Genomic DNA, 19012 nt, shown 5'->3' with positions numbered 1-19012 from the left:
TGGTTTTAGACTCCTGGGCTCAAGCAATCCTCCCACCTTGGCCTCCCAAAGTGCTGGGATTATAGGTGTGAGGACCATGCCTGGCCTGCATTTCTTATTTACACGTCTCCCCTCCTAGAGTTTAGGCTCTCTCTATGAAGTGCTATTAAGATAATGTTACCCATCTTATAACCAGACATAAACATAAATAAAACAAAAAGCGGTACAAGAAAACACAAGCAGTATTGGTACATAATTCAATACAAGGACAAGTTTGCAAACTGCTAAAGCCGTCAACAGAAGCAAGGGCTGTTGTGGAGGGAGTGAGCACCTGCATTGGGGGTTTGCAAGTAGAAGCTGCAACCACCTATTCAGAAAGCTCTGCAGTGTTTTCTGCAAAGTCAGATGTGAAGTTGGACCAAGCACTGAATGTCTTCTCTGGGCTCTTCCCAGTAAAATATCCTGTGTACCAGGGTGAAGAGTTCCCTCTCTGAATTTCCAGTTCTTTTGTCTACACAGAAAGGGGTAGAGAAACCTGGGAAGCAGCCATCCCAAGTCAAAGGATCCCCAGCCTGGTCTGCTCCACTGTCCCTGGACACTGCATGCTGGTGGGCTCCTTGGGCCTGGTTGACTCTCACTCAGGACACACTCCTAGGCTGGCTCCATAGAAATGCCAGGTATGTAATCTCTTAACTGGAAACTTGGCAAAGAATAAGGACAATTCATTGGCTCCACTGCCTATGCCTACAGGTAGGCAGGCAGGGGAGAAAATAGTATCTGGCCAGAGCAAGGAATGCCAATTTCCACTTGGCAAAGGGGACAGATATTTCAGAGAGGAGCACGGGGCAATTCTAACCAGCTATCACAAAAGCCAGGCATTGTTCTAACCCTTTGCCTCCACGTGAACCCTCTTGTCTAGCCAGGCCAGTCTGACCTGTGCCCTGAACATGCCGTGCTCACCTCTGCCTCCACCCACGCACACGCTGTTCCCTCACCTGCAGTGCTAACAACCCCCCACATCCTACCCAACCTCCAAGCCCCAGCAAGAGCCCAGCTCCTTTCTGAAACCACCCAGACCTATTAGACCACAGAGGTTCCCACAACTCCAAGACCACCTACTGGCTATGGTAATAAGAACAACCACAGCTGTCACTTGTTAAGTTCTTAGTGTGTGACAGATAACAACGTGGTGGACACTTTACATACATCGTGCCCATTCTCAAAACCAACAAGCAAAGAAAGGAGTATGAATGTCCCACTGTAGAGACTGCACTGTTTGCTAAGCTAGTATATGGCAAAGCCAGGGCTTCCTGGCCCCAAATCCCATATTCTTTCTATGCCAAAATCAAATGTAATGTTTTTCTCTTATAGGCTCCCTTTGCCCATGGGAAAGAGCACAGGCTTCTTGAGTCCTAGGATTACGTCTTCTTGTCATCTACTGTCCCAAAAACTGCTTAAAGTCAGGTATGGGTGAAACTTCACCTATAAAATTTCCCTCGCACCTGATCTATTTCAAATTAGATTTCTTGCCACCAAAAGAGTCATAGAAAATACAATTTGGAGGTTTACTTCTTACTGTACAGCCATAGATTCTTGAGCAAGAGTGAGCCTCAAAAGATCAACTAGAGAGGGTAATAAGGCTACACGGCCTGGACACTCTCATATGAAGGAATGGCTGTGGCTGTGCAAATGTCCAGCCCAGGCATTCGAAGGACTTAGGGAAATAAATGAAATTTTCTCAAACTCTTAAAGGTATAGAGACATATATTTAGAAGGCATGTTATGCAAGAACTCTCAGGGCAGCTGGACCATGAGAAAACATCATTTTAGTGCTGTTCAGACTGCAAGTCATGCAATTAGCCAGACAGTGCTGTTCCTCTCACTGCTCCGTCCCACTCTGTGCCAGCCCCACCCTGTGATTGCTCCATACCAAGCCTGTCCAGCATTTTAATTAAGAATCTTTGAATGTTTTGCCTCTGTGATGCACATAAACTGCCTAGGATTATGCCTTGACACGTGTTAGGGCCCAGTTGGAGGAACATACTGATATTCATGTAAAGAGACCTAGAGACCTTGAAGAGCATCTAGAACAAGGTCTAGAAACTCCAAGGTCTCCAGGGCCTGGTGGGGTTACATAGAAGAGTGAAAAACCACCATACAAGTTCAGTGATGACTGGCAGCTAACTGCAACCTCAGCCTCAGGGAGACCACACAGAGCCATGGGAGCCTCGTGGTGGACAGCACAAGGACTTTCCCCAGCTAAGGACATAGTGGCTCCTCTGTCTGCCTGGTGGCTACCAGATAAAGCCAGGTCTAGAGTTGTTGGCCTGACTTCAGGGAAATTTTCAGGGAAATCATAAATCCTCATTTTTTGTGTGTGAAATCTGCCAATTGTTTTATATAATTTTTTTGTTTTGTTTTGTTTTGTTTTTTGGAGACAGGGTCTGGCTCTGTCACCCAGGCTGGAGTGCAGTGGCAAGATCTCAGCTCACTGCAACATCTGCCTCCCAGGCTCTAATTATCCTTTCACCTCAGCCTCCCAAGTAGCTGGAACTACACCCGTGTACTACCACGGCCAGCTAATTTGTGTATTTTTTGTAGACACCATTTTGCCCAGGCTAGTCTCGAACTTGTGAACTCAACTGATTCACCCACCTCAGCCTCCCAAAGTGCTGGGATTACAGGCATGAGCCACCACGCCCGGCCAAAATCTGCCAACGTTTTAATATTGGCAATTAGTTAAACCATTTTGTAAATGTTGCCTGGGTCAAACATACCTGATTGTCGGTCACATCCTGCCTGAAGATGGCCAGTTCATGACCCTTCCATAGACGCAGCACCTGAGTCCAGAGAGGTGAGACAATCTGCCAGGCCCACAGCGCATGATCACCAGAGACAGCACAGGGACCGGAGCTCCCGCTGCCAGGCCAGGCCACTTTCCACTCCAGCCCTTGCTCTGCAGTGTCTCAGCAGGCGCAGAGCCCCCACCAGGGTTGCTCCGCTGAGACACACCTGCAGGGTCACTGGAAGTCCACACCTCTGCCAAAGTCCCTGAATGTCACCTCTCTAGCCCACAACTCTTTGCTTGCCAATTGCTTCTTGGAATCACACGTAATCTTCTGGGCCGAGCATAGCCTTCTTTGCCTTCCACCATGCTTCCTCCAAGGTCATTCTGGGAGCTTTAGAATTTGACTCATTTATTTGCCAACAGGTCAGGAGCAGCCACTCTCTGCCAGGAACTGCACTCAGCCCCAAAGACACAGAGTGAATCAGACGCAGGCTCTGCCTTGCACAGCTGTGATAGTTAATTGTTATGTGTCAACTTGGCTAGACCATGGCACCCAGATGTTTGGTCAAATATTGGTTTAGGTGCCACTGTGAGGGTATTCTTTAGATAAGATTAACATTCCAATCAGCAGACTTTGACAAAAGCAGTTTTTATCCTTTACAATTTGGGTGGGGGGGTCTCATCCAATCAGTTGACAGGCTTAAGAGAAAAAGACTGAGGTCCCTGAGGAAGAGAAAATTCTGCCTTTACACTGTCTTTGGACTCTAGCAACAAAATCATCTCTTCCCTAAGTCTCCATCCTGCTGACCTGTCCTACAGATTTCAGACATGCCATCCCCAAGAATTGCATGAGCCAATTCCTGAATATAAATCTGCACACACATTCAATTGGTTCTGTTCCTCTGGAGAATCCTGACAAGTAATAATATAGAAGCTCATAGTCTAGTGAGCTTCTTTTTACCACTTCTTTTCATCATCTTAAATCATGTTGGATATGAAGGACAGGAAAATGAAGCAAAGGGTGATTCTTGCCCCCCAGACTTGTAAGTAAGATTTTGTGTATCTGTGCTATGTGGATTTTTCTAAGAAAAGTGTCAAAGCATTTTGAAACTCCACAAAATTCAAGGAATACAAAATTTCCTAGTCTTGAACAGCTCTTCTAGCTCTGGTATTCTGTAATTCTGTGGGACATAAAGTGTTTCTGTAGTTTGTTTTACTCCTCTTGGCCAAGGACCTAGAAAGTTTCATTGTTCATTCCAAATAAAACCATTGAGGAAAAACGGAATGAGCCCCAAATCCGGAATGTGACATTCGTGGGTCTAAATTCTATCTTGGCCATTTGCTAGCTTAATGATCCAGGGCATATCACCTCTTTGAGCCTCAATTTTCTCATCTGTAGAATGGAAATAATACTACTCCACAGTTGCTGTGAACCTTAAATGAGATGGCAAATGTGACTTTGGCCAGCACAGGATCTGACCAACAAAGGTACCAGTAAATTTTAATTCACTCATTTATGCGTACAGATACCTGCAGGTCTTGGGGAACTACCATCCTCAGCTTGCCCAACTTCAGCACAAGCCCTCCAGGGTCAAGCTGCTGTCCTCTCAGTCATAGACACCCTTGCACCCTGACTGGGTTTGATCCCAAAACCCAGAAAAAGACATAATCCATATGCTCTTTTAAATATAAAACAAATATTTTCTTCTTGTAGAGGCAGCCTCACTTTTCTTGTCTGTCAGTTGGAGATAATCACACCTCCCCTAAAGAATTGTCACAATGCCAGGATGCAAGGTTCTTACAAATGCCTGTGTCTGTCCTTCTTCAGATGCAGAAGGCAGAGAGAGTGGCAGCTTGGAGCCTGATACATAGAGAGACTGGCTTTTGGGTTGTGCCTGACAGCTTTCTGGTCCCCAGGCGCTGGTTTGTCCCTGTATAAGACAAGGTTGATAAAACTAGGCAACTCAGTAGCTGAGCTCAGTGGCTCATAACTGTAACCCCAGTAATCTGGGAGGTTAAAGCAGAAGGATTGCTTGAGCCCAGGAGTTTGAGATTAGCCTGGGCAACATAGCAAGACCCTGTCTCTAAAAAGAAAATTATAATACAAAATACATTAGCTGAATGTGGTGTTGCATATCTGAAATCCCAGGTACTTGAGAGACTGAGGCAGGCGGATCCATTGAGCCCAGGAGTTACAGGCTCCCGTGAGCTATGGTCACACCACTGTACTCTACCCTGGGCAACACAGTGAGACCCTATCTCTAAAAAACAAACAAACAAACAAATCTAGGCATCTCAGAGTTTGCAAGGATTTAATGAGACAAATCATTCAAGACTTGGGCCCTCATCTAATGCAGTTACAAGCGGCGATTATTATTATTATCCTATGTTTTGCAGGGAAAGGTGGGCACTAAACTGCAATGAATTTCTTTTTTGCCTAATCTCTTATGAATTGACATTCTATTACCTGCCACCAAGAAAGTCCTGGCAAATGCCTTTTGAAAGCATACTTCTCACTTTACATCTTATTTTTGTTTGTTTTTGTTTTTTTTGTGGGTTTTTGTTTGTTTGTTTTTTTAAAGACTAGGTCTCACTCTGTCACCCAGGCTAGAGTGCAGTGGCATGATCACAGCTCACTGCAGCCTCAAACGTCTGGGCTCAAGAGATCCTCCCACCCCAGCCTCCCAAGTAGCTGAAACTACAGGCACATGCCACCACACCCCCACCCCCAGATTTTTGTGTGTGTTTGTTTGTTTTAACACAGAGTATTGCTCTGTCACCCAGACTGGAGGGCAGTGATGTGATCTCGGCTCACTGCAACCTCAGTGTCCTGGGTTCAAGCAGTTCTCCTGCCTCAGCCTCCCGAGTATCTGGGATTACAGGCATGCACCACCACACCTGGCTGATTTTTGTATTTTTAGTGGAGACAGGGTTTCATCATGTTGGCCAGGCTGATCTTGAACTCCAGACCTCAAGTGATCTGCCCACCTCAGCCTCTCAAAGTACTGGGATTACAGGCATGAGCCACTATGCCCAGAAAAAAAATTTTTTTTTCTGTAGAGGCGAGTCTCCCTATGTTACCCAGGCTGGTGTCAAATTCCTGGGCTCAAATGATCTTGGCCTCTCAAAGTGCTGAAATTACAGGCATGAGCCCCTATGCTGGCCTTCACTTTACATCTTGGATTATGGAGCTGGGAAGGCAATTAGGTGTCATCTCCAGTTCCAGATGGAACGTTTGTGATCCAAGAGGTGAAGCCACTGCAGGGCGGGGCACAGCTAGGAGGCAGTGGAAGAGCCAGCCCCGCCCAATTGTTTCTGCTTAATCTTGCTGACAGCATGAGAGTCAGAAGGTTTATACAGCAGCAAAGAAACTTGGCAAGAGCTGCTTGGTCAGGGGGTCACAGAGCAGGAGAAGGCATGGGAATTCTATCCTTAATTGTATCCTGTTTGACTTGGCCCTCCCTATAGCGGGCAAAGCCAAACTGCCAGCAGAGCTCTTGCCCCTTGGAGGACATCAGGAATTTTGACTTCTAATTCTGGCTGATTACTTTGGAGAAGTTGCCTAGCCTATTCACATCTTCCCATTAATAAGTCTGGGATAATAATAGCTTCCTCTCTTTGGGGGACATTTCAATGGCTTTTTTTTTTAAACAAAGTTACATCATTTGTTCTCCTTCATTTGCTATGTTTGGATAGGCAAGGAATGGTTTGAAGCCAGCAGCCAGTAATCACTAATAACACTGACAATTTTTAAAAAATAAAAATAAAAAAAAAACAGCTAAATGCATTTCAAGACTAGATCTCTACTTCTTACTGAAACAGCCCCCTGGGAGTGGGTTTAGCCTATGTTCAGTTATGATACGGCTGTGGTAGATGTTGAACTTGAATAGAAACAGCCCCATGGACAGAGAGTTAGAAATTCCCCAGGTGAGGCTGGGAGACCTTGGTGAGGTCATTTTATCAATCTGAGTCTCCATTTCTTCAATTATAAATCAAGAAAGTTGTACTGATAGACTTTAGGGTCTTCCTCAGTGATACAGCTCAGACTTTCCTGTAATAATCATTTAATGAAAGGAATTCTCAGTAGCCCTGGCCCCCTCTGAACCCACACTCTTTCCAGTCACCCTCCAGGAAGCTTCCAGCACAAATCTCATCATGTCACTCCCTGGTTGAACTTCTTCTGATGGCAGAGAAAGAAACATGAGAATCATTGTGTATCCATGCAAAGGTATAATATGCAGCTATCTAAAATGACATATAAAACAGAGCTTTCAACAATATGAAAATCAAGAGCTTATATTTGGTGACAAAGTCAGCATACAAAATCATGCACTAGTATCTCAATGGTTGACAATGCTAAAGACAAAGGCTAGAAGGAGATATCACAAGATGTTAATAGTGGTTCATTGACTCAACCTACTAAGTGCAAGAGCTAGGACTTGAACCTGTGTCCCTGTTTAGAGAGAATGTGGGTGAGTTGTTAGAGAATTTGCATCTGATAATAAGTGCCCAAATATCCTGAAAAGTTCAAAAGCAAAGAAGTATTAGAATTACGACATGGGCCTAGAGAACCTATTTAGAGAAGTCAGCTCTACTTTGTGTCCATGTACTTTACCATGGACTTTAATAGTTAATGCCTTTTTTCTAGATCATTCATTTTATTCCTTTTCTTCAACAATATTTCTGCACATAATAAGGTGGGATGTTTTGTTCTTCCTTTAGACTCATTCTCCAGATATCTGTGGAAGTTGAGCAACACATTTTTGGTAACTTAAGCAGTGAATCTTTTTTCATTAGATCACTATTAGAGATCCTAGATTAAAAAGCTAAATTATTTGAGAGTTCAGACAAAAATCACATCCATTTTCTTTGGGCTGGACCACTGCTTTTAAAATTATACTCTCTTTAAAATGACAAGTTATGTATTCCGGTCTTAGCATTTCAAAAAACCTAAGGTGCTCCAGGGCACCAAACCTAACAACCCCTCTTCCACTAATCACCTATGGTCTTCTGGACACAGGAATAATTGCCACACTCATTGGTTGCAGGCATGTCTCTCGGGTTCACGTACTAGACAACAGGGGCTAATACAATCTAGATAAGTATAGTCCCAAGAGGTAGGCAGAAAGCACTGAGTGTATTATTTTCTTAAAATAAAAAGGTCAACTTTAAACATACAAAACTACCCTGTTTCATCAGACGATGGGTTACAAGGCCTTGACGCTAGGAAAGCACTTTCACCTAAACGATCAAGGAGAAACCATTCATTCAAGCTAAACAGTAGTCTATGGGCTGAATCTCTCAAAACAGAAAAAAACAGGATGGGTCACCAGGCAGTATTTTCTTGGAAGCAGCATTGTGTGTGGATTGGGAGGCCTATATTTGAATCCCAGCTCTTATACTTCCTCACTGTGGGGTTTTTGCAAATTTCCAGCTGCCTGCAAGCTTCATTACTGCCATCAAAACAAATGGGGTTAAAGTGCGCATAACTGGCACTCCAGAAGTGAGTGGAATAGAAAATTAAACATGGAAGGAAAATCAATAGCCCTTCTTACATATAAATTTTATATATTATATATATATATCATATATATCTCCAAAAGCTTTCAGAAATCAGATAAGAATACCATGCTTATCTATCATCGTACATTACTAAGAGTGACTTCAGAGCTCAGGGTCCAGGTGTTTTCAACCTGTGGCCATGTACCTCTATGGGTTCCACAGATGTGCAGCCTTCCAAGGTAAGGTGTTATCTGTATCCTTGCCTTCCCAGTATTTATTGCTCTGTCTTACGGTAACAACGGCCTAATTTTCTTTTGGGAAACCACCCCCATTCTGCCCTCCACCAAGAAGAAGTGGAGCCTATCCACTCCAAGTAACAGTGATAGGCATGAATAGTGACAAGCATGGGGCCAGCCGAGCATCCAACCCCCTACCCACAGAGGTTGTGTCAGGGCTGGGCCAGATATTTACCAGGACCATAAAAGAAAAGGTTGTGCTCTTTCAATTGGGGTTGCTAGGTGGGTAAAATACCAGCCTGTGCTGCTGACGGACATCTTTGCCATCACTGGGAGAGACTCTTCCTAAAAAGAAAGCCTAAAAATTAAAGAGCAGAGGCAAGATATAGAGCTAAGTTCCTCCCGGCATCTTTGAGCTCCTGGTTCCAGCATGCCTAGACCACTTCCACTCCAGGATTTATGAGGACCATGAACTATTACATTGCTTTTTGGTAGGTGCCAATTTGACCTGGGTCTCTGACACTTGTGAAGAAAAGAATCCTAACCAATACAGGAAATTTCATCAATTCCTTGAAATATATGGAAATTTTGCATAAGTATGCTTATTTTCCTGGAGAGAAAGAAAACCCATTCTGAATGGGCTTCTGAACGAGAAAAATTAAAACTGCCTGTTCTAATCCAATGCCCTCATTTTACAGATGAAAAGGCCTAGACCCAAAGAGAGAGTCATTGCCCCAGGTCACATAACAAGTGGGTGACATGGACCAGAATCCAGTTCTACTGACTTTCATCCTCACCAGTGGATCCCAACATCGGACCACACAGAGGAATCACCGGGGTGCTAATGATCAACACCCGCTCAGGTTCTCCCTTAGATCAGGTAAGCCAGAACATCTGCAGAGCAGATAGGAGCAGTAGTCTTCTTAAAACCTCCCTGGAGGACTTGCATGTACAGTTAGGGTGAGAACCCTTTCTTAGGATATGAAAACAAAGATGAAGAAACGCAACCCAACTGATCCAATACTCAAGAATTAAAATTAAACAAGTACCTTACCAACACAAAATATCTTATACCACTTGAACACTGAGCTAGGTGTGGGGGTGCAAAATTGCAAAGGACACAATACCTGCCCCGGAAATAACTTCCTCTCTTGTGTAAAAGAAAGTAAGAACCATCCATCAAAGAAAGTGCTGCATTTCATCAGCCGCAGAATGGAATTCTTGGCAGCCTTGCCTTCAAATCTCAGCCACCTGCCTCTCTCTTCATCTCTCCAATTAAGTAAACAGGTCCTTTAGAAGATACAGTCAAGTATTTGTGTCTGTTTGAAATAGTCCCCTTTAGGGAATGTAAGGCATTTAAGTATATTTACAAAAATTCCTTCTGAGAAATGCAGTATATAGATAAGTTCATTCCTATATTTTTCTAAGGAGATGCTACTGTCACGAGGTCATTTTACATCATCCTCCCTGAACTGTCTCACTCTATTTCCACTCCATTTTCCAACTATTGTAGGAACTGTCATGTGTTAAGACTTCAACCTAGTAAGTATTTACGAATCCCCTCCATGTCCCAAGCTCTTTGCTGAGTGCTTGGGGGATGGAAAGGATAAACAAGGATACCAAAATGAAAAAAACAAAGTTACTGTTTTCAAAGAGCTAAGAGTCAAATGAGGGACAACAGGTTAGTACTCATTTCTAACAAAAGCAAGCTGTGATAAATGTTTAATTATGGTTATAACTCCACTTATTAAGTGTCTGCCGTGTGCCAGGCACCTTACTAAGTACTGTACATACCTGATAACATTCCTTTCTTATGACCCCGCTGTTGGGTAGCTGTCATCTATCTGCATTCCACAGGTAAGAAAACAGACTTGGAGCCACCTACTCATCTACTCAGTCTCAGCTAGTTAGCAGCAGAGCCATGATTGGCTGTTGGGTCTGCTTAATTCCAAACAGGCCCTGAGCGCCCCCAGCTGAGTACAGACTACATCAGGATCCAGGAAAACCAGGTTCATGATGGAGCCTCATTGCACATTTCTCCATACTGGAATACAGACGTGAAGGTAAGAAACAAGATTCCTGCCCTTAAGGAGCTAACGTCTAGGAGGGAGACTCAAACCACAATTTTAGGGAGTGTTAATCACTTTTTAAATCAAAGAATTGGTATCATAGAAGGTAACTGGTACTGGGGAAAGCATAAGAACTCATATCTGGGGAAATTTTTGAAGTCAAGATTGGCATAAATGGATGAAAGAAATAAGGGGAGGGATCTAGACATTGGGAGACGGTTGTAGCTAACAATGCTAACACCTCCCACCTGCAGCCTTCTCCAGAGGACGGCCCTTGGACAAATTGGAGTCATCTCACCTGGAGATCATTTTGGTGCAAAGACAAAAGACACTCCACCCCTCAACCTATAATACATACATGACTGAGTCCTATCAAGGTAAAGTAACTTGTCCAAGGACATGCGATCAAGAGGTGGTGCACCTGGAATTCAAACTCCCAAGCCGGGCCCGCACTCCTGGGACACGTTTGTTCCTCGGCCTGCCTTGTCCCGTTGAATCTGATAAAGCCGCACTTGAGAGGGAGTGATATCATCTAAGCCATGGTAGTATTTCTGGAGCCCGTGGGAATGCCTGAATCCTGCCCCACCAATTACCTTTCCTGAGTAAGGAAGTCCCGAAAGATAGATCTACAAGAAACAGTGGTCACATAGGACACAAACAAACAAAAAACCTTTTCATTATTAGCTGAGCCAGCAACTGGCACCTGCATTCAATCTTCCCTGGTACAGATGAATTAAAACACACAGATTAGACCAGAGTCTAAGTGTAGCCTCTCCTACCCCAGGCCCTGGCCCCAGCCAAAAAAAAAAAACCAATTTTGACTCTTCTCATTCTCTCCTCCATATTTAAGGAGCAAAAACATGGGCTGGCACTATGTTAGAAGCAGCTTAATTAATACTGCTCCCCTAAATGGAAACGATAAAATTTGTGAATGAAGTTGCCTGCTAGCCTTTTCTGTCTGGCACAGCTGTGCTGTCCAATACAGGAGCTATTAGCTACATGAAGTTATTTAGATTTAGGCTTAAATTAATTAGAATTAGATACAATGGAAAATTCAAGTCTTCAGTCACATTAGCCACATTTCAAGTACTCAAAAGCCGCACACAGCTAGTGGCTTCCATAGCCGACAGTGCAGATGTAGGCAATTTCCACCGCTGCAGCAAGAGGACACGAGAGAGAGAAAGGGAAGGGGGAGAAGAGTCTCAGACCCTCTGTCTCAGAGGGTCAGGCAAAGCTCAGTTTACCCAACCAGCTCTGGTTGCAAAAGGGAAGTGAGAAGAGGGACATGAGAACAAGTCTCTACGCTTCAACACCCAGTGAACCCCCCAGTGGCACTCGCGAGTGTAGCCTAATCTGTACTTCAGGCTCCAACCAATAAATGCACATTTCCCCCTCAAGGAGGAACAGAGGTAGGGCAGGCAGCAAAGGATCTGGTACTGCTTTCAAGGTGTATGTGACACTCCTATTAACCAAAAAATCAAATTCAAGAAAAAAGAGTGATCTGCAGCCTGGAATAAGTTCATTTGCCATCCGGAATAAATACAAAATTCCAGAGAAGACTGAATTGAAGACCCTGTTAGGGTCAGGTGCCCAGCTTTGGGTCAGTCACAATGGTGGGGTTTTAAGAGCCTGGCATCCAAGCATGTGGCTGTGTGATTGAATCATAGCTACCACTTATGGACGTCCCTCTGCAACAGGCAGACAAAAAGGCGGCAGCTGCTACACTGAGGCCTTATCCCTCACTTCCCTTCTTATGTTTGTAAGTCAGCCCTGGCTGGTTTGTCCCTGGCCTTTGAGATTTTTGAGGACAAACATTCTGTTTCCTTCACTGTGCCCAGCGTGGTACCTGACTCATAGCCCTTCATGCTTCTCAATAAATGTTTAACTGCATGGCAGGAGATGGCATTCACTGAGCCTGCCTTAGGCCAGGGACAATGCTATGTGCTCCTGATATGGCTTTGATGTGTCCCCACCTGAATCTCATCTTGAATTGTAGCTTCCATAATTCTCACGTGTTGTGTGAGGGACCCAGTGGATGATAATAGAATCATGGGTGTGGTTTACCCCATACTGTTTTTGTGGTAGTAAATAAATCTCACAAAATCCGATGTTTTTATAAGGGGTTTCCCCTTTAGCTTGGCTGTCATTCTCTCTTGTCTGCCATCCTGTAAGATGTGGCTTTCACCTTCTGCCACCATTGTGAGGCCTCCCCAGCCACGAGGAACTGTTAGTCCATTAAACCTCTTTTTCTTTATAAATTACTCAGTCTGGGGTATGTCTTCATCAGCATCGTGAAAATGGACTAACACAGCTCCATACACATTGACTAATTTAATCGTTACAGCAACCTTATGGGGTGCATTTTATTCACCCTCTTTTCCAGATGAAGAAAGTCTTATCAAGGTAAAATAAGTTGCTCAAGGGCACATAACCAGTAAATGATGAACCTGGAATTCAGACTCGCATCTATATGACTTCTCATGATGCTAAATATTTAAAAATGGATGAATGAATATTATCACAATTGATTGGATTAAATACCAAAAACTACTCACAAAATAATTGTTTAAAATTTTATTCAACTGGGCACAATGACTCACACTTGCAGTCCCATAATTTTGGGAGTCTGAGGTGGGACGATTGCTTGAGCCCAGGAGTTCAACACCAGCCTGGGCAACATGTGAGACCCCATTTCTACAAAAAAAAATTTTTTTAACTAGTCAGGCATGGTGGCACATACCTGTAGTCCCAGCTACTTGTGAGGCTGAGGTGGGAGGATCGCTTGAGCCTGGGAAGTGGAGGCTACAGTGAGCCATGACTGCACCACTACACTCCGACCTGGGTGACAGAGCAAGACTCTGTCTAAAAAACACAATATGCTATCAAAAAGTGGATAAATATGAGGCTACCTTCAGAATAACTTTTGAGTACTGCAATTGATGTCTGTTTTCTGTGAAGACAGGGCCATAGTCATACAATATTTAAGGAGCAAAAGTGTGGGCTGGTACTACATTAAATACAGCTTAATCAATAAGGATGTTCTAAATGGAAACAATACAAGTATGAATAAAGCTGTCCGCCGGCCTGTTCTATTTGGCACAGCCAGCCTATTCTTAGGCTCTTACCAGTTTTCATTACGTAGTTGACCTCGGAATGTCAATGACTTATGGTGTAATTGACATATAATTGGCATCCAGGGTTGCCTTGCAGTTTATATTTCTTTGTTGGAACCAGTAACCTGAGAATAAAAGCTATCTCTAACTTCTTCAATTTCTTTGTTTCCTAACTCAAACCTTAGCTCCTACAGTACTCTTTGACATATAGCCTATGTTTTAGTCTGCTCACTAGTCCTAAGACAGGCCTTGCACAGTCCTTCTTCTATACCTTTCCTCCTGCTATGAGTCCTCACCTAGGACTCATTTAGCCCTGTACTTTCTTCAAGACTCAATTAAACCCACACAAAGATGAATGTCAATAGGTTCAAATATTCCTCTGCTACCACTACCCTAGGGAATATTTAATATTTAACATAGAAAGTGCCAAGTGCTGCAAAATGCAAGCTCTAGTTTCATTTTGGAATTTGTATCAGCTTTTGCTGTGTAACAAATAAGAACAAAAATCTTGATGTCATATGACAAGACGTTTACACATCAACACGACAGCTGGAGTTCATCTGATCTAGCTGATTTAGATAAATAAAGCATGTTATTCTCATGGCAAAAAAACAAAGGCATGAGAGCAAGCCCAACAATACTAGCATATTTGAATCTTCTGCTCATATAACCTCTGCGAACATCCTACCGGCCAAAACTAATCACGAGGCCAAGGCCACAGTTAGGGAGTACAGAAACTACTTTCCTGCCACAGGGTAGGCGGAAGAGAATGAATATTTACTGAACAATAATCTAATCTTTACAGACACTACCATGTATTTTAAATGTCCCTTCTTTTGCCACAGCAGGCTAGAGAATGCAACCTAAATGAGAGGAGAAAACCACCCAAAGCACTTAGATCTCAGAGAAATAGAGCAGAGCTGCTGCACACACAGCCTCTCACTGGGTAATGAGGAAAGTAGATGCAGCACTTGGAGAGCAAGTTGAAAGGCAGCAAAGGCTTCTCAGCAATAACGTGTTATTGTCAGGGACTTGGAGGGAATGCCAAGCTGGTGGTGCCATACACAGATGATGGGAGCATAAATTGATGAAAATATTTTATAGGGAAAGTTGACAATATGTATCACAATTTGTAAATGCACTTGCCCTTTGATCCAGCAATCCCACTGCTAAGAATATGCTCTATGGGCCGGGCACGGTGGCTCAAGCCTGTAATCCCAGCACTTTGGGAGGCCGAGATGGGCGGATCACGAGGTCACAAGATCAAGACCATCCTGGCTAACATGGTGAAACCCCATCTCTACTAAAAAATACAAAAAAAAAAAAAACAAAAAAAAAACTAGCCAGGCGAAGTGGCAGGCGCCTGTAATCCCAGCTACTAGGGAGGCTGAGGCAGGAGAATGGCGTGAACCCGGGAGGCGGAGCTTGCAGTGAGCCAAGATCCGGCCACTGCACACTCCAGCCTGGGTGACAGAGTGAGACTCCGTCTCAAAAAAAAAAAAAAAAAAAAAAAAAAAAAAAAAAAAAAAAAAAAAAGAATATGCTCTATGGATAAAATCAAGTAAGTATACACAGATTATACTCATTTGTTTGCTGTAGTAAAATAATTTGAAAATAAAAATAAGTAAAAGCAGAAAAGAAAAATTGAGTATCCATCTCTAAAGCTCTGGTTAAATGAATGATGGTATATCCATGCAACATATTATAAAGTCATTAAAAATAAGTCTATACATACTAATTTGCTCATTCAAAATAATATTTACTGTCTGCTCACAATATACCAAGTCCTGTTCTTGGCACTGACAATGTAACAGAAAATGAGATATTCAGGATCTTTCTTCTCCAGGAAAGAGAGTAGTGAGAAATGATTAATAAGTCAATACATAATAATAAGTCGATACATAAATATCATCATCTCAGGAAGTGATAGAGCAAAAATATAACAGGATGGTATGCAAAAGGGAGCCTAGGAGAGAGATCACCTTGAATGGGGGTCTGTAGAAGACTTCTTTGAGGAAGAGATGTTTGTACTGACTCCTGCATATCAACAAAGGAAGGCCAATTCCTCCTCGAAGTGCATGAAGACATAGGGGGAAAACATTCTAGAAAGAGGAAACAGCAAAGGCCCTGAAGTGAAAATTAGCTTGTTTTATTCAAGAGAAGGACAAAAAGTCAGTGTGGTTGGAGCAGAGTGAGTGGGAAAAACAGTGGTACAAGATGAGGTAGGAGAAGAACTACGAGATCCACGTCTCTGTTCCACTGCCTACATTTTTGTCTTCGGTTTCTTCATCTGTGAAATGGAGTTACTAATCATTGACAGCTTTTATCTCTGGGATCTCCATAAGAAGGTCTGTGCAATAGGCAGGGCAGGCATTATCATTCCCGCTTTACAGATGAGGAAACCAAGATTTCAGTTTTGTAACTGCCCCCGGTCACATCTTTTGTAGTCAGCAGAATCAAGACTCAAATCCAGATTCCTGATGGCTATCACAGCACTCCTTTTGCTGCAGCACAATCTCTCCCACCTTGTTTGTGTATTTCGACACACAAAAGCCCTAAATTTGGCTGTGAATCTTTACTATCTCCAATTCTTTTTTTTTTTTTTTTCTTTGAGACAGTATCTCACTCTGTTGCCCAGGCCAGAGTGCAATGGTCCGGTCACAGCTCCCTGCAGCCTCGACCTCCTGGGCTCCAGTGATCCTCCCACCTCAGCCCCCAAGTAGCTAGGACTACAGGCACATGCCACCATGCCTGGCTAATTGTGTGTGTGTGTGTGTGTGTGTGTGTGTGTGTTTGTAGAGATGAGGTTTCACTATGTTACCCCGGCTGGTCTCTAACTCCTGAACTCAAGTGATCCATCTGCCTCAGCCTCCCAAAGGGGTGGGGTTACAAGCATGAGCCACCATGCCTGGCCTCCAATTCTTAGTAAGAAGGATTTAACCCCAGTGTTGTGGATAAACTGAGTTTTTCCATCTGCAGCTTAGAGTCACTCATGGGTTTTATTTCCAATATAATTTGTTGCTTACATAGTTCTCTCTCCCACCAAAATATGAAAGGCAACATGCTGAACTGTCCATGCTATAGGATGCATATGGACAGAGAAGACACAGGGTTGAATGTGCACAGAAGAACACCAACAGTGCCTGCACTATGCATCCAAGATCAAACAGCTTCTAAATTGTGGGACTGGGATTTGAACTGCTATCCATCCAAGTCAAAAGCGTGGCTTTTTTCAATCCTTGGGGTAAAGGACCATGTGAAGTACCTGATGCATGGAACTAGCTTGATTAACTTTAGCTGCAATTGTGGTATTGCACACTGTGTTCATAGAAGGGTCTCTCCCTGGTCAGCAGCCATCTAGTATGATGGCAACGAATCCAACTAAAGGATCCATGGGATTAAAAAAGGTCAGATTGTGTGGATTTCAGATGATTCTCATGCCATCAATCCTTCCGCCATAATTTGCACAAAAGCCTGGTAGTCTCGCTCCATTTCTCAGAGCAGAATCTGCTGGGGACCGAGAGATTAATCAGACTTCATTAATTCTGCAAAATAAACCATGACATGTTTACCCGTGCACTTAGAGGCATTATCATAAATCACCAAAATTAAATCTCACCTGTCTAAGTAGAGGAGCAGCCTGCATTCAGGCCCTGGGAACAGAAGGTCACAGCATCAATAGCTTCTTGATGGCTTCATTTCTTTCTAGGGCCTTCCCGTGACCAGCAGGACCAGCTGCACTGTGCTCCAGTTTGGTCATTAGCAGAATCATCAACATTATTGGCCCAGTGGTTTTGAAAAGACTCTAGTGTGTGTGTTTATTTTTGCATAAAGACTAAGCTACATTCAGAGGAGATTAGAATTTTGAGAGGCAATGATTTGTTTTTTCATGCCATAGCTTCTTAAGGTAAAGTCTGCATATGCCTTAGAGATCTCTAGAACAAACCTGAGGCCCAGAAGGGGTTAGTAATTTGTCCAAGGTCACACAAGTTATTCATGGCAGGTCTGGGACTAGAACTAGGGACTTCTGATTCTCAGTCTGGGACTCTTTCCATTCCAATGCATCTGCATAGGGACTTGAGGTAGATAAGAATATATTGAGAAATATTTACTCCCTCCTGGAGGACTGTACTGCCTAGCTTTTGTCTTGGCCATGTGACTTCCTTCAGTCAAGGGAATGGAAGCAGACCGCACTACAACCAGCAGTGAGATGTGCTTCTCTGCTTTTGGCATGAGAAGGCTCCACCCTGGTAGGCCCACAAGTCTGAAGAAGATGGAGAACCATGGAGCAGACCCAGACCCAGCTGTGGCTTGGAGGAGTCCAGTCCAGCCTAGCCTAGAGCAGCTGGTCTCCAGTTGACTCATAGACATGGTAGTAAAATAAGTGTCTAGGTCTCAGAGTTTTGTGGTTGCATAGCATGCAACAGTAGTTGGTTGATTCAAGGCTCATCCTGCAAACAAATGTATGATTCCCGTGATGTAGAATGACGCATTAGAAGCCTGGGCTTTGGCAGGGTTGAGTTTAGATCTTGGTTGGGGCATTTAGTTACCAAGAGATCTCAGGAAAGTCACTGAAGCTCTCTGAGACTCAATTTCCTGAACATAGAAATGAAAGAAATAATACTTACCTGTGGAGGGGTGATCAGAATTTGAAATTCAGAATTTTATTGGAACTTCCTAGCCCATTGCAAGTTTTAGATTGCAAACCTCTGGCTGGAGAGTTGGGAAAGGTTTGTTGTAACATTAAAAACCAGTAATGTCAGAAATGCATTCTCTTCTGCCTTGGTCATAAAACCTCGATTTTTAGCTGGGCATATGACACCGCAAATAAAAATCTATATTTTCCAGATTTATTTGCAGCTAGTGTGATTTGTGAGGAAGTTTTGGCTAAGAAGATGTAAGCAGAGTGTCACATACAATTTCTGAGATATGTCCTTACAAAGAGAGAAGACATCCTTTCCTCCTTCCTCTTTCTTACTGGTTTGAATGTGGACATGATGGCTGTAGCTCAAGCAAACACTCTGAACATGAGTAGGAAACCAAATGCCATTTAAGGCAGGAAGGAGAAGGAAAAAGCCTAGGTTCTGAAACCTTGGTACTAGGCTGAACTACCTGCCTACGGACTTCAACATAAGAGGAAAGAAATCTATTATACTAACTTGACTGAGCCTCTATTACTTGTGGCAGCCCTATTCAGTGTCACTTGGGAGCTTATTGGAAATGCAAAGTCCCCACTCCAGACCCACTGAATCAGAATCTCAGGCGAGGAGCCCACAAATCTGCTTTAACAAGCTCTCCAGGTGATTCTTATGGCCACTGAAGTTT

At 43.4% G+C, this 19012-nt stretch overlaps 1 long non-coding RNA gene across 1 annotated transcript in view; it reads right to left on the bottom strand.

Moving 5' to 3' along the window:
- LOC111550162 overlaps positions 1–19012 on the bottom strand; it is a 32755-nt gene extending 13743 nt beyond the window's left edge. Inside the window, exon 1 of the long non-coding RNA XR_002733949.1 lies at positions 17307–19012. This is a non-coding gene — a long non-coding RNA (uncharacterized LOC111550162). The remainder of the gene's footprint in view (positions 1–17306) is intronic.

Source organism: Piliocolobus tephrosceles, chromosome 7 (genome assembly GCF_002776525.5).
Source record: "Piliocolobus tephrosceles isolate RC106 chromosome 7, ASM277652v3, whole genome shotgun sequence".
NCBI lineage: Eukaryota > Metazoa > Chordata > Mammalia > Primates > Cercopithecidae > Piliocolobus > Piliocolobus tephrosceles.
The sequence above is the reverse complement of the archived record's forward strand: the minus strand, read 5'-3'. Positions and strand labels throughout refer to the sequence as shown.